Source organism: Macrotis lagotis, chromosome 6 (genome assembly GCF_037893015.1).
Source record: "Macrotis lagotis isolate mMagLag1 chromosome 6, bilby.v1.9.chrom.fasta, whole genome shotgun sequence".
NCBI classification, from domain to species: domain Eukaryota; kingdom Metazoa; phylum Chordata; class Mammalia; order Peramelemorphia; family Peramelidae; genus Macrotis; species Macrotis lagotis.
In genome coordinates this window covers 168,911,896-168,925,569 of record NC_133663.1, presented here as the reverse complement: position 1 = coordinate 168,925,569, position 13,674 = coordinate 168,911,896, and the positions used below count along the sequence as shown (strand labels likewise).

Genomic DNA, 13,674 nt, shown 5'->3' with positions numbered 1-13,674 from the left:
CTTAAAGTCCTGGGTAAACATTTCCAAGTTGCTGATGAAAAAGAGCAGATGGAGATGTGGCCAATACCCTCTGAATAATAAGACCAAATATCATCATATTTATTATTCTGCCTACTCTCTTCATTATGAGGTTCTTAGAATAAAATCAGATAAATTGACAAACTGCCTCCTATACCCATTCTCAAATCTAAACTTCTCTATGTTCAGATTTCAATTCCATCCTGATCAACGTGGCCCCCTTCCATGTCTCACAGGATTAAATATGATTAAATGAATGACACATGTTGGAAATCTAATTTATAAAGGATTAAATGGAAAGAATAGTATTTGGAGAATGTTTTCTATCCAATATATAAGAAAAATGTCATAGTTTTCCAGCTAGCAATGTTTTCCTGTCAAGTAATTCCTCTGTGTAAATGATATAGCAACTTTCTAGCTCAGTTTGAAGGCTATCTTAGTTTGCTGTCCCAATGACATAAAAGCACTGAAAATATCAATTATTATTATTTACATTCTTGCTTTGGTTTTTGCAAGTTCTTGGAGAATAATAAGAGAACAATTTATTTTAAGGTAATTCTGTTTAATGACCAAAACTAAGTATATTTGCTTGGGGAAAAAAAATCCAAAAATCATTCTCTAAAAATCTATTAAGATTATTATACACACAGATATATATATATATATATATATATGTATATATATATATATATATATATCTTTTGTGCATTGTATATAATGCCAAAAAATTGCTCAACTCTAATAATAATTATTTTGTGAACTGTGCAATATTTACGTTCCTATCTGGCTCTAAATCCAAAAGGAAAAAAATATTTCCTATAAATGATCAGGTTTTTAAAGAGCTTTTGCTTGCAGAGGTGACTTTGTGCTATTACATAAACCTCTAAAACACTGCATAGCCTTGTATGAAGATTCACAGTCTCCAAAGAGTTTGGTCTATCTAATCACATAGGAAGAATATGTGGATTAATAATATCTATCCTCAGGGGGCAGCTATATGGTGTAGTGTTTAGAGTACTGACCTGAGAATAACCTGAGTTCAAATCTGACTTCAGACACTGGACCATGGAACTATGGGCAAGTCTCATAACCCCATTGCCCCACCAAAAAAAAATATCTAAGTCTAAAGTGGCATAGCAATGACTCCAATAAATTCTGTAACTTGAACCCAAGAGGGATATGTTTAACCAACTGGAGGATAGGAAGATGGATTGCAAACCAGCCTTCTCTACCCCTTCCAATATGCAATTATATACCTAAGGTTCAATATTACTCCTTTACTGTCTTCATTCCACCACTTCATTCCCTTATATATCTGGTCTCCAAGGTGTCTTCTTTGGGCATGCAACCCTTAAAGTAATAATAAACTAAGCTTTGACAATTGATCTGATAAAATCTCCTACCCATCTCTGGTACCACCAGCAACCCTATACCTTGACCTTCTTCCTTCCTCATTATCACAAAGATTGGTTCTGTGCTTAAGGTGATAACTGGTGAGAAAATGCTTTCCACTTTTCAGTGAGAAAGTGAGTAGCACAGAGGCGGCTAGGTGGCATAGTGGATAGAGCACCGTCCCTGGAGTCAGGAGTACCTGGGTTCAATCCGGTCTCAGACACTTAATAATTACCTGTGTGGCCTTGGGCAAGCCAATTAAACCCATTTGCCTTGCAAAAACCTAAAAAAAAAAAGTGAGTAGCACAGAAAAGGCATGAATGGACTGCAATCACTTCTCTTCTTTCACTTCCCTATTTCCATGAATTGAATTACCATTCTTTCAGTTTCTCAGACTCCTACATTTTTAGTCATTGATTTCTCACTCAATTGAAACTACTCTTTTCAAAGCTACCAGTTCTCTCTCTCTCTCTCTCTCTCTCTCTCTCTCTCTCTCTCTCTCTCTCTCTCTCTCTCTCAAAACTTTACAATTGTCTCTGTACAAAAGTACAGATCAAACAACTCGTTTCTGGTACAGATAGCAGAAATAGGATATAATGGCCTAAAGGGAGAGACTCTAGATGAGAATGTAAGGGAGAAGATTTTCTGGATGAATTTATCTTCTCATATTTTCAGTTGCTCAAAAGTCTATTTTGATTTACCAGGAGGTTGGTCTTCATCTGGCATTTTCCCCATGTCTGATCCAATAGAACCAATGACACTACCTGTAGGAAGATAGCCAGTTTTGAGCAATAACAGTACTGATTGCATCCTGAGATAAAGCCCCCCCCCCATCTGGTAGAGGTACTATGGGAGGGGGAGGGTAATGGTTTTGGTCTCATTCTGAAGGATTTCAAGAAATTGATCTAATGTAGGCCTGGGATTCAAGCACTTTATTTCCACTGTCAAACACAACCCTAACCCAGAACCACTTGCTGGAACAATGAGAGACAAAACTGAGACTGTGCTGATGATGATCTCATCATGCTTCCATGCTTGATGGAAACACATCCCTGGTAACAGTGTCCATTCCTGGTTCTCAGGTTTGCAGTTTCAATTTTATTTTATTTTTAGTTCTATTTATTCTTCTTTCTTCCATCCCTCTTTCAGCCATTGAGAAGGTAAATATAATGCTGAGTAAAAAAAAATAAAGTCATGCAGATTATATTTTTATATTAGTTGTTTTGAAAAAAATGAAAAGCAAAAAAAAGTTATGCTTCAGTGTATACTCTGAATCCATCAGTTCATCTGGAACATTTTTAGTCATGAGTCTTTTGGAATTGTATTGATCAGAGTTACTAAGTCTTTACAATTTACAATGTTCCTGTTACTGTATAAATTTTTTCTCCTGGTTCTGCCCACTTCACTGTGTGCATCAGTTCATTTAAGTCTTAACATGGTTTTTCTGAAACTGTTCCTTTCATTATTTTTTATATCACAACAGTATTCCATCACAATCATATGCTATAATTTGTTTAGCTATTCCTCAATTGATTGGCATCCCATTTTCCAGTTGTCACCACAAAAAGATCTGCTATAAATATTTTCATACATATAAGTCCTTTTCCTTTTAAAAATATTTTGGGGATATAGAACTAGTATTGGTATTTCTGGGTCAAAGGGTATGCATAGCTTTATATTCTTTTGGGCATAGTTCCAAATTGCTTTCTAGAATGGTGGTCTAATTTAGTGTCATCAACCTGCATTAGCAATCTCTTTTCTCACATCCCCTCTAGAAGTTGTCAATCTTCTTTTGCCAACCTGATCAATGTGAGGTGGCAATTCAGAAATTTTAATTTGCATTTCTCTGATTATTAATGATTTAGAGTATTTTATCATAGGAGTATTGATAGCTTTGATTTCTTCATCCGAAAACTGTATTTTCATATCCTTGAACCATTTATAAATTAGGGAATGACTCTTATTTTTATATGTCTCAGTGCCCTATATATTTGAGAATGAGACCTTTATTAGAGAAACTTGTAAAATATCCCCCAATTTCCTGTTTTTCTTCTAATTTTGGCTGCAATGTTTTATATTTGAATCTAGATGTTTAGTTTTCCTTTTTAAAATTAAATTCATCAATGGCTTATCTGTCTTACTATTTTTTTCCCTATAAAACCAGTTCCTAGTTCTATTTATTAGTTCAATAGTTTTCTTACTTCAATTTTGTTACACTTACTTTTGGTTTTCAGCATTTCCAATTTGATGTTCAATCAAGGATGTTTAATTTGTTTTTTCTAATTTTCTTAATTGCATGCCCAATTCATTGATCTGTTATTTCTTTATTTTGTTGATGTAAGAATTTAGATAAATAAATTTCCCCCTAAGACTGCTTTGATTGAATCCCATAAATTTTGGCATGCTGTCTCATTGTCATTCTCCAATGAAATTATTTATTGTTCCTATGATTTGTTCTTTGACCCACTTATTCTTTTAGATTAAATTATTTAGTTTCCAATTATATTTTATCTATCTTTTCACTGCCCTTTGTTGAATGTAATTTTTATTGCATCATTATCTGAAAAGGTTACATTTAATATCTTGCCTTGTTACATTTGAGTTTGAAGTTTTTATGCCCTAATACATGGTGAATTTTTGTATAGGTGCCATGTGCGACTGAAAAAAAAGGCACTTTTTATTTGGTTTCCATTCAGTTTTCTTCAAAAATCTGTCATATCTAACTTTCTAGTGTTCTATGCACCCCCTTTCTTCCTGTTTTATTTTTTGGTTGGATTTATCAAGTTCAGAGAGGGGACAGCTGAGGTCCCCACTAGTATAGTTTTGCAGTCTATTTCTTCCTATAACTCACTTAACTTCTTTAAGAATCTGGATGCTATACCACTGAATGCATATGTCATGTTTAGCATTGCTACTTTTTCATTGTCTATGGTACTTATTAGCAAGATGTAGTTTACTTTCTTATCGCTTTTAATTAGATCTATTTTTGTTTTTACTTTGTTTTTACTTTGAGATCAGTATTGCTTTTTAAACTTCACCTAAGGTCTAACAGATTATGCTCTAACCCCTTACCTTTATGCTACTTCAAGTGTATTTCTTATAAACAACATATTGGTAGGATTCTGGTTTTTGATCCACTCTGCTATCTACTTCTGTTTTTATGGGGGACTTCATCCCATCATATTCACATTTACGATTACTAATTGTGTAATTACCTCCATTCTATTTTTCCCCTGTTTATTCCTTCTCTCCTTTCACCCTTTCCCTCCTGAGCAGTGTTTTTCTTCTGTCTACTGTCTCCCCAAATCTGCCCACTTTTCTATCAGCCCCCCCAACTCTACTTACTTAGTCTCTTTCCCTCCTACTTCCCTGTCAAGTAAGATGGATTTCTATATTTACCTGATTGTTTTATTATTCCTTCTCTGAGTCAATTCTGATGAGAGTAAGATTCAAGTGATGCCCATTGCCCACCTTCCTAACTTCCCCTCCACTGTAAACAGGTCTTTCACATTTCTTCATGTGAAATAATTTACCTCATTCTATTTCTCCCTTCCTTCTGCTCCCAGTTTACCCCTTTCTTATCCTTAATTAATTTTTATATCATTCCTTCACTCACCTTATACTATATCCTCTTTCTATGTATATTCATTCCAGTTGCATTATTATGATAGAATTCTTAAGCATTAGAAAAATCATCTTCCCATCTAGGTATGTATGTATATATACAGTTTATTCTATTGAATCCCTTATGTTTTCTTTTTACTTTTTAATCTTTTATGCTTCTCTTAAGTCTTGATATTGCAGGTAACATTTATTTTTAATTTTAGCCTTCTTATGAATTTTGCCTTTTGACATTGTTACCCCCTTCTGAATTTGTGTCTTGATCTTCCCTATCACCATAATAACTTCCTTTTTTTGTTGTTTTTTGTTTGTCTTTTCTGGCCTTTTCCCTTACTTATAAATTTATTTTCTGTTCCTAGGGTGGCACTGTCTCAAGTTTCTTGTATCAGGGTTTGCAGGCCATGGCTGTTTGCCTGGTGCTGTTGCTACTCTGAGGTCCCCTGGGATACCCTTCTATCTGGTGTGGTGGGGTGAGGAGTGACTGGCACTGCTAGAAGTTAGATGGGTCTGGCAGCTTACCTGGAGTTGAGCTTGGGTTCCAGATCTGTTGTCTGGCGTGTGCTGAGACCAGGTGCCCCCATGTTGATATCTATTTGCCCAGAGTTATGCTGAACTACATGGTAGTCCCTACATTGGAGGCTGCCTATTCACTTGGCTATGCTGGATTATGTGGGTGGGTCCAAAAACTGGTGTCTACACATTTATTTAGGTACTTTGTAGTCCCACATTGTCATCTCCATGTTTACCAGAGTAGGGGGGGAGGAGGCAATCCTGAAGCATTTGACTGTCTAACTGCAAGTGTCTACCATTTCTGTGGAAGTTATGCTAAGGTATACCTTGCTTCTAGGAGCTGGAGTCTGCTGGTTCCCCTGGTTATACTGAGGTACATGACGGTGGTGGGAGTCCTGGTGACATTTGCCTGCTCCATGGCACTGGGGCTCAGTACCTCCCACTGGTTTGCTATAGACTTGCTGGCATACTTGCTGTTCTGAACTGTGCTGCCCTTTTACCTGAATGAGGCAGACTTTTCAGCCCATCTTCCAAGTTTCTTGAACTGAGAGATTATTTCATTTTACCATTTTGCTGGTTCTGCTGTTCCAGGCTTTGTGTTGGGGCCCTGTTTTCTGGTTGTTTGAAGGTGAATGGGAATGTTAGGGCAATTTCTTCTTTACTCTTCCTGCTTGGCTCCTGGAAATCAATCTGATGGAGGGTACAAGAAAATAGTGTAATCTTTTGCCACCTTGAAATTGAAGGTCATACCCTTTAAAGCAGGAAATATGTAGTACATAGAACAATACTCATGCAGCAATGAGAACTGGAGAGTACCTGGAGCCAGGTGCTAAACTGGTCCCCAAGCACAATCCTTGTCCCAACCAACACAGAAATGTGTTTAAGCAAATATCCCCTGAAAGGAAGCTCTCTTCTTCTCCTCTGGACCCCCAGCAGTACTGCCACTCTTTTTCTCTCTTCAGGTTGGAACCAGGTGCTCTGACCTATGGGGCTGGAAATATATGACCTCAGCTCCACGTGGTTGAATCCATTTGGAACTAAACATCTCTTCTCTTTTATTCTCCCTTCTTTCCTCTAAGTTTCTTCTCTGGACCTATGCTGATGTAAGCTTTTCTCTCTCCTTTTAACTTTTAGCTTAACTATTTCTTTTCAGGTCCATAGCTAATAATATGGGCCCAGCTCTAGGCTGGATATATTTGGGTCTAAGCCCAATCACTTCTCAGCAACTGTTCCCTTTCCCTTTCTCTCTTTCCCACAGACATTCTTTTTTTTTTTAGGTTTTTTTTTTGCAAGGCAACCGAGGGTTAAGTGGCTTGCCCAAGGCCACATAGCTAGGTAATTATTAAATGTCTGAGACCAGATTTGAACCCAGGTACTCCTGACTCCAGGGCTGGTGCTTTATCCGCTGTGCCACCTAGCTTCCCCCTCCCACAGACATTCTTGTCCTGATCTATATTATTCAGCCTGTCCTTAAGTAGGTCTCTAGCTCAATGACTCTCTATATGAGTTTAATCTGTAAACTGTTTACTGTCACCTGTGAATTAAATTCTGAATTTTTCATATCTCTAGGGTCAATTCGTGAATTTTTCATTTAAAGAAACCTTTATCCTTAAGCTCTTTCAATAAGGACTTTTCCCATTTTTCCATCATCAATCCCCCTCCCACCACTCATTCACCCCTTCACCCACCACCCCCAAACACATATCTTCTTAAAAGGTATGGTTTTTGCTTTCTAGGAAAACAAAGGATTTTATCTCAAACCAAAAGAATTCTCTGTGTGTCATTCTACCCACATACTTCAACTTGAAGAGAAAGCCAGTAGTTTCTTTCTACCATCTCCCTTATCTACTCTCCTACTTTAAATAAAACTTCTTGTAAAGGAAGATATTGTCTTATGTGAATTTAAGCATTGACTTTTATGTCAGGTTCAAATATTCTGATTTTTGAGGTTATGGAAACAATGCTACCTGTCTTCATTCTTCATCCATTCAACAAAGAAAGGAAATTTAGTTAGCTAAATGATTACATATATAGTGATAGAAGTATAGAACCAAAAATCTACTATGCCATCAGGAAATTTTCTTATAGACTAAGAATAATTCTGAGATTAAAAAACAGTTTGACATAATGATCTGAGAACAGGTAAATTCTAAAGTTTGTTTAGAAGTATTCTAGGATGATAGACACCAGCTAGACAAAGTGCTGTGGGACTGAGACTGAGTCAATGATTATGAATATAAAATCAAATTCATCTAAGATTTCTGGACAGATGTAACTACTTAACCAAATAATTTTATTCAATTCATTGAGCATTGACATGAAGGAAAGAATTATACATATATATATGCACCAAAGTGGTTTTCTATGAAGGTGTCATGGAGGCTGTCCAAAATAAGGAGGTATTCCCTATTGATGGTGAGGTGAATGAATGATTGAAAAAAAATTATTGTTTAATTTATGCCAGACTGTGCTAGCACTGGGAATACAAATACAAAAACAAGCTAGGCTTTGTCCTTAAGGAGCCTGAGGGAAGTATAAAGGAGTGTAGTGACCAAAGAAGAGACCTTGGTTGAGGAATCACAGGGATTAGAGTCATGGGGCAATCAAGTATGGTTCCCTTTATACTATCAATGGTAGTATAATTGTTCTCAAAACAAAGGGGAGGTGGCTCAACAAACAGTAGTTCTTGATTTTGATTTCTCTGCAAATGTCTGAAAGACATATATATAGCATGGTCTGAAACCATTTATTTAGAGGATGTTATAGGTGAGTTTGTATTCATCCACCAATGAGGAATAGCCTAAAAGCTGAGCAAATTATATACGGTTAAGGGTGGTTAAGGGTGGGTATGGTGTCCTAGAAGATCACTACTTGAAGTAGGTAAAAGAAAGACAGTAGCAGGATAGATGTCATAGATACACCAAATGTTTCTATTTTGGGGGAATATGCTTTATAAAATCTCAGGACATTATAAAGTCTCATAAGATTTAACCATCTACATTAAAGCAATAAAAGATTTGAAAAATGCATATTCTCCAGACTTTGATATATAGGTTTATGGGTATTTAATTCACTAATAGGTGAAACTTGATATAAAAACAAATTGAGTTCCAAATCAAGTGATAAGAGGAAATTGGGTTGTATAGTATAGGAAATCTTGCCCAGAACTTTCAGTCAATGACTCCAAACTTCTTGCTGATAAAATCCTTGTTTTTAAAAGCAAAAAATGATCTGTATGGATAGGAATAATGAACAAATGTTTTCTTACCTTTGTACTATCTGTCCCTGAAATGGACTTCATCTTCACCATTACCTCTTGGAATCTCTCCTTTCCTTCAAAACTCAGTATAAGCATTGCTTTCTACACAGTCACCAAGTCAGTTAAATAGGCATTTATTAAGCTAACTACAGATCAGACACTATGCTAAGCCTGGGAATATAAATATGAGCAAAGAGAAAAAACAGATTCTGCCCTCTTGGATCTTACATTCTAAAAATAGTCCTTAAATGAAAATTCTAGTTGGAGCCATTAGGAGTGAATTTTAGGGCAGAAGTGAAGAACAGATTTCTGGGGTATGATAGAAAAATCTGGTAAGAAATGAAGAGAATCTTCTGAGCAATTAAGAGATCTAGTACAATCCTGGGAGACAATGCCATCCACATCCAGAGGGGGAAAACAGCTACAAAAAGAACCCACAAGATCTGAATATACACTCTGCTCACTTTTTAAAAGACTTCTTATATTTTTCCTTCATATCCCATGATTTTCTTTCTTTTCCTCTTGGTCCTAATTCCTCATACACAAAAAAGATTTATACGTGAGCATATTGAACATAGGTATACTTCTACAACTTTTACCACTGTGAGTCAGGGAGAGGGGAGGGAGGGAGGGCAAAAGAGAATTAAAGTGAGGGTTAGGGGAAAATGTGTAACTTATGAATATACAGGTGGATGAATGTTGAAAGACTTTCATGACATGTAATTGGAAAAATAAAAATAAACGATCAAAAAATGAAGAGAATAAAAGTCACTTCTGGTCCCCCAGTTTCTAGTGATTTTACAATACTTTGTATCGATCTTATAGCTATTTTTTAAAATCTATTTATAGATATGTGTGTGTACACACACACACACACACACACACACACACACACACACACACACACAGACAAATTATTTACCCTGTAAGTTAGACTACAAATTTCCTAAGGGAATGTTTCACTTTTCATTTTTGAATCACAAATTCTTAGTACAGTGCCAGATAGTATTGCATTTACTATTGCCTTTCCTCTTGGATTTTAGTTCCTGTGAACTTTGAGAAGTTAGCAGCTGAAAATTTTTATATATTATAAACATTTTTATTTTGTTTTGCAAGGCAATGGGGTTAAGTGGCTTGTCCTAGGCCACACAGCTAGGTAATTATTAAGTGTCTGAGGTCAGATTTGAACTCAGGTACTCCTGACTCTAGGGCTGGCGCTCTATCCACTGTGCCACCTAGCTACCCCTATTATAAATTTTAATAAGACTTATGTCAGAGTAAAGTATGAGAGATGTAGATATTCTTTTTTTTAGGGGTTTTTTTTGCAAGACAAATAGAGTTAAGTGGCTTTCCCAAGGCCACACAGCTAGGTAATTATTAAGTGTCTGAGACCAAATTTGAACTCAGGTACTCCTGACTCTAGGGCCAGTGCTCTATCCACTGGGTCACCTAACCGCCCCCAGATATTCTTAATGAATAAAATTCATTGGTAAAATTGGAGGATCTTCAAACATTAATTTTCTGAATAACTGGAGACAATAACTTTGAGTCTAATAGCATTAAAAACAAATGAACAAACCTTGAGAGTGAAATTGGGATGATATAATGAAAATCAATAGCCTTATCTCTCTCTCACAAGACAGTTTAATTAATAACCAGAAAACTGCTCCTGTTCTGTGAAAAGAATTTTAAATGCAGTTAGAAGATGATTTTTTATTATTTATTGTTAGTAAAGTATTTAATAAAAAAGTTACTGTTGGATAAATAATCACTGATGATGAGAATGTGAATTCTCATAATATATTAGAATTTGAATGTTTTCTAAATTATAGTTATAATTGAAGAAAATCTTCCTTTGGGGCTTGAATTATAAAGATGTTCATTGTTCCAATAATTTGTAATCTTGACCTAAGAATCTATAAATATTTATTGCAAATAGCAATAATGAAATTCATCCCCAGATGTGCTTCATTGTCAAGAATATGGATAATTTGGGGGGTCATTCATAACTCAAACTGATGATGAATCTGAACTAAATGGAAAATAGCATGAAAAGGGATGTGCAAAATGATGAAAGGGAATTTTTTTGCAAATTGCATATAAGCAAATCAGTTCTCACCATGCCAAATAGCAAGCTGCAGTGGTAATAAAAGGACACATAGATTTTTATCCTTGAAACGTACATGTGGGGGCTGCTAGGTGGTACAGTGGATAGAGCGCCAGCCCTGGAGTCAGTAGTACCTGAGTTCAAATCCGGCCTCAGACATTTAATAATTACCTTGCTGTGTGACCTTGGGCAAGCCACTTAATCCCATTGCCTGCAAAAACAAACTAAAAAAATAAATGTACATGTAAAGAATAAGAAAGTTTTATAAAAATAATTCTAAATCTTACAAAAGTATAGGTCAAAGCTTTTTCTCTGAAGATGGGGGCTACAAAGAAAGAGAAGAAGAAATCACCACAAAATCTCAATGATACCTCTTTTCAACAGGTTGCTTGAAAATTAATCCAAAAATTGTAATATTAGACATGGGGATTTTCTCTCTGCCGATGTCTTAAATGCAATAGAAACCTTTTTTATGATCATGATAGCTGGAGAATTCATAATGGAGATTCTGGGGAAAGGGATTCATTGGACAGGTAAACTTTATTGACTGGGTCAAGAAAAGGAAAATATACTTGGTTGATTACATTCTCACTAACCTAACCAGAATTGACCTCTGTTGATGATACTATTGAACAGCATTATAATGACTTTTATCCAGTGAAAATATTATTAGAATTACAGGTGACTGGACCATCACCAACCATTTAAGAATCTGGTTTGCTACCTGCCTTAGCACAGTCTATTGTTTGAAGGTAGACAATTTTTCTCACCGTCCTTTTACTCTGGTTGAAATGGAGAATTAACAGAGTGGTTCTCATAATTCTATTGTGTTCATCTGCCTGCTAATAACAGCAATATAATGAAACTTTCCAAGAGCTAAGCAAACAGAAAGAGCAAAGTAATGTTACTTTTCCTACCTTATTATGATGTTTCCCCTCAGTCTGGTGTCTCCCTTTCCCTCATTTTTCCCCCGTTAATCCTCTCCCTGTGAAAACATACCAGGAAGATGATGCCCATTTCCATAGATACTAGATCCCAGCACAAAGATTCATTTGAGAGTCAACAAAACTGTGATCTTTTTCCTCATCCTCTGTCATTTTCTATTTGGCCTTTCTCATAGCAACATCCAACTATTTTTTCCCATTGATTGAACTAGCAAGGATATTTGGTGAGATCACTGTAGCCACCTATCCCTAATTTACCCTGATTTGGGGGAATATCCAGCTAAGGCAGACATTCTGGAATGCACTGCAGGAGATGAAACATTGTCTCAAAGAAGGGATATCTGTAGTGCACTACATCAGCCTGTGCAGAAATAATTATCTTCTAGTGGAAAGAAGGCAACTGCGAATTCTAGTACAACCTTTCTCACTTCTCCCAATTTTTCCATTACTTTGAGTTGTTTGATTTTGAACATTATTGAAATTGTTGGGCATTACAGGAAGAACATTACATCTCTTTTCAAATACTTGTGCTGGAAACAAGAGCAAGTTTTGGCTCAGTATAAAGAATAATGTTTTAAAAATTTCAGGTATCCAAAAACTGAATGGGCTTTTAGGCAAGTATTGCCTATTTGAGATGCTTAAACTTGATTTATAACCTCAAGGGGAAAAATTGGCTTATTGGGCAGGTGATTGGGATTGTATTTTCACACATGTGTTTTCCAACTATGACATTTTATAATTTTAGATACTGGCTCAATTTGATTATAACAACAGTAACCTTCATGGTATATTTAGTTATAAAATGAAACATCATATATGCCAAATCTTCATATGTTGTGTCATATGTGTTCCAGGCTAAGAGCTATGAAGGGTTAGCACAGAAATAGTTATGTGCTTTAAGGAGCAAGATGTACTTCAGAGCTTAGATAAGGGAGTAGCTGCATGTCTGAGCTAACAAGGTGTATTCCCAGGCTCAGATAGATAGCGCATTCTGAGATAATTACCTTCTGCACTTTGTTTATCAAATCACTGTTTGGTTCTCAAAACAATCTTCACTCTGTTTATCAAAACAATCACCTGAGACATACACAAGGTATGCATGTGAAAAAAATGCTTGCTAAAACACTTATGTAATTGGTTACGTAAATGTAGAGTATAAAAGTATGTATCCTGTGATCAATAAAGGAACCAGCTTATGCATCATATTGATGTTGGCCTGAGTTCCCTCCCCCGGACTCAACATTCATACTTTCTTGTTCACATATTATGGTCTTATATTGTTGATCATTTCATAGTTTGGTAGAACAATGATTTAATTTTTGTTGATACTTTAATTGATAAAAATAGCAGTTATTCTATGTTTTCTCATTTTGCTCCATGATTGTCTGAATTTTTATATCCTTTGATAGAATTTACCCAATATACTGGAGTTCTTTATTTAATCTTAACTCATTGATGATCTCAATGCTATTTCTGTTTATACTCTACCAAAGACCATGTTGACATTGATCAACTAATCAATACATGAAAAAGCATTAATAAGACTCCTAGAATATGATGTGACTTGGAAAAAATGTTGTTATGGTCTTATTTTAAAATAGTCAAATGATCATACACATATATAATTCTATTGCTACTAGGATGATTAAAAATGTCTGGTCTTGACCAGATGAACCTGGTTTGAATTGGTTTTCCTTGTTCTCTGCCAGTAGAATTCTGTATTTTTGTCTATATAAACATTCCATTTCTCTCTTTTTTGTGTGTTTATTATACTGTTCTTTTAAAGAATGTACTTTACTCCAATGAAACATTCAATAATAGTA

At 35.6% G+C, this 13,674-nt stretch overlaps 1 pseudogene; it reads left to right on the top strand.

The window, feature by feature from the left end:
• Positions 1-6,339: 6,339 nt before the first annotated feature.
• LOC141492278 (taste receptor type 2 member 7-like) lies at positions 6,340-12,305 on the top strand (annotated as a pseudogene).
• The last annotated feature ends 1,369 nt before the right edge of the window (positions 12,306-13,674 follow it).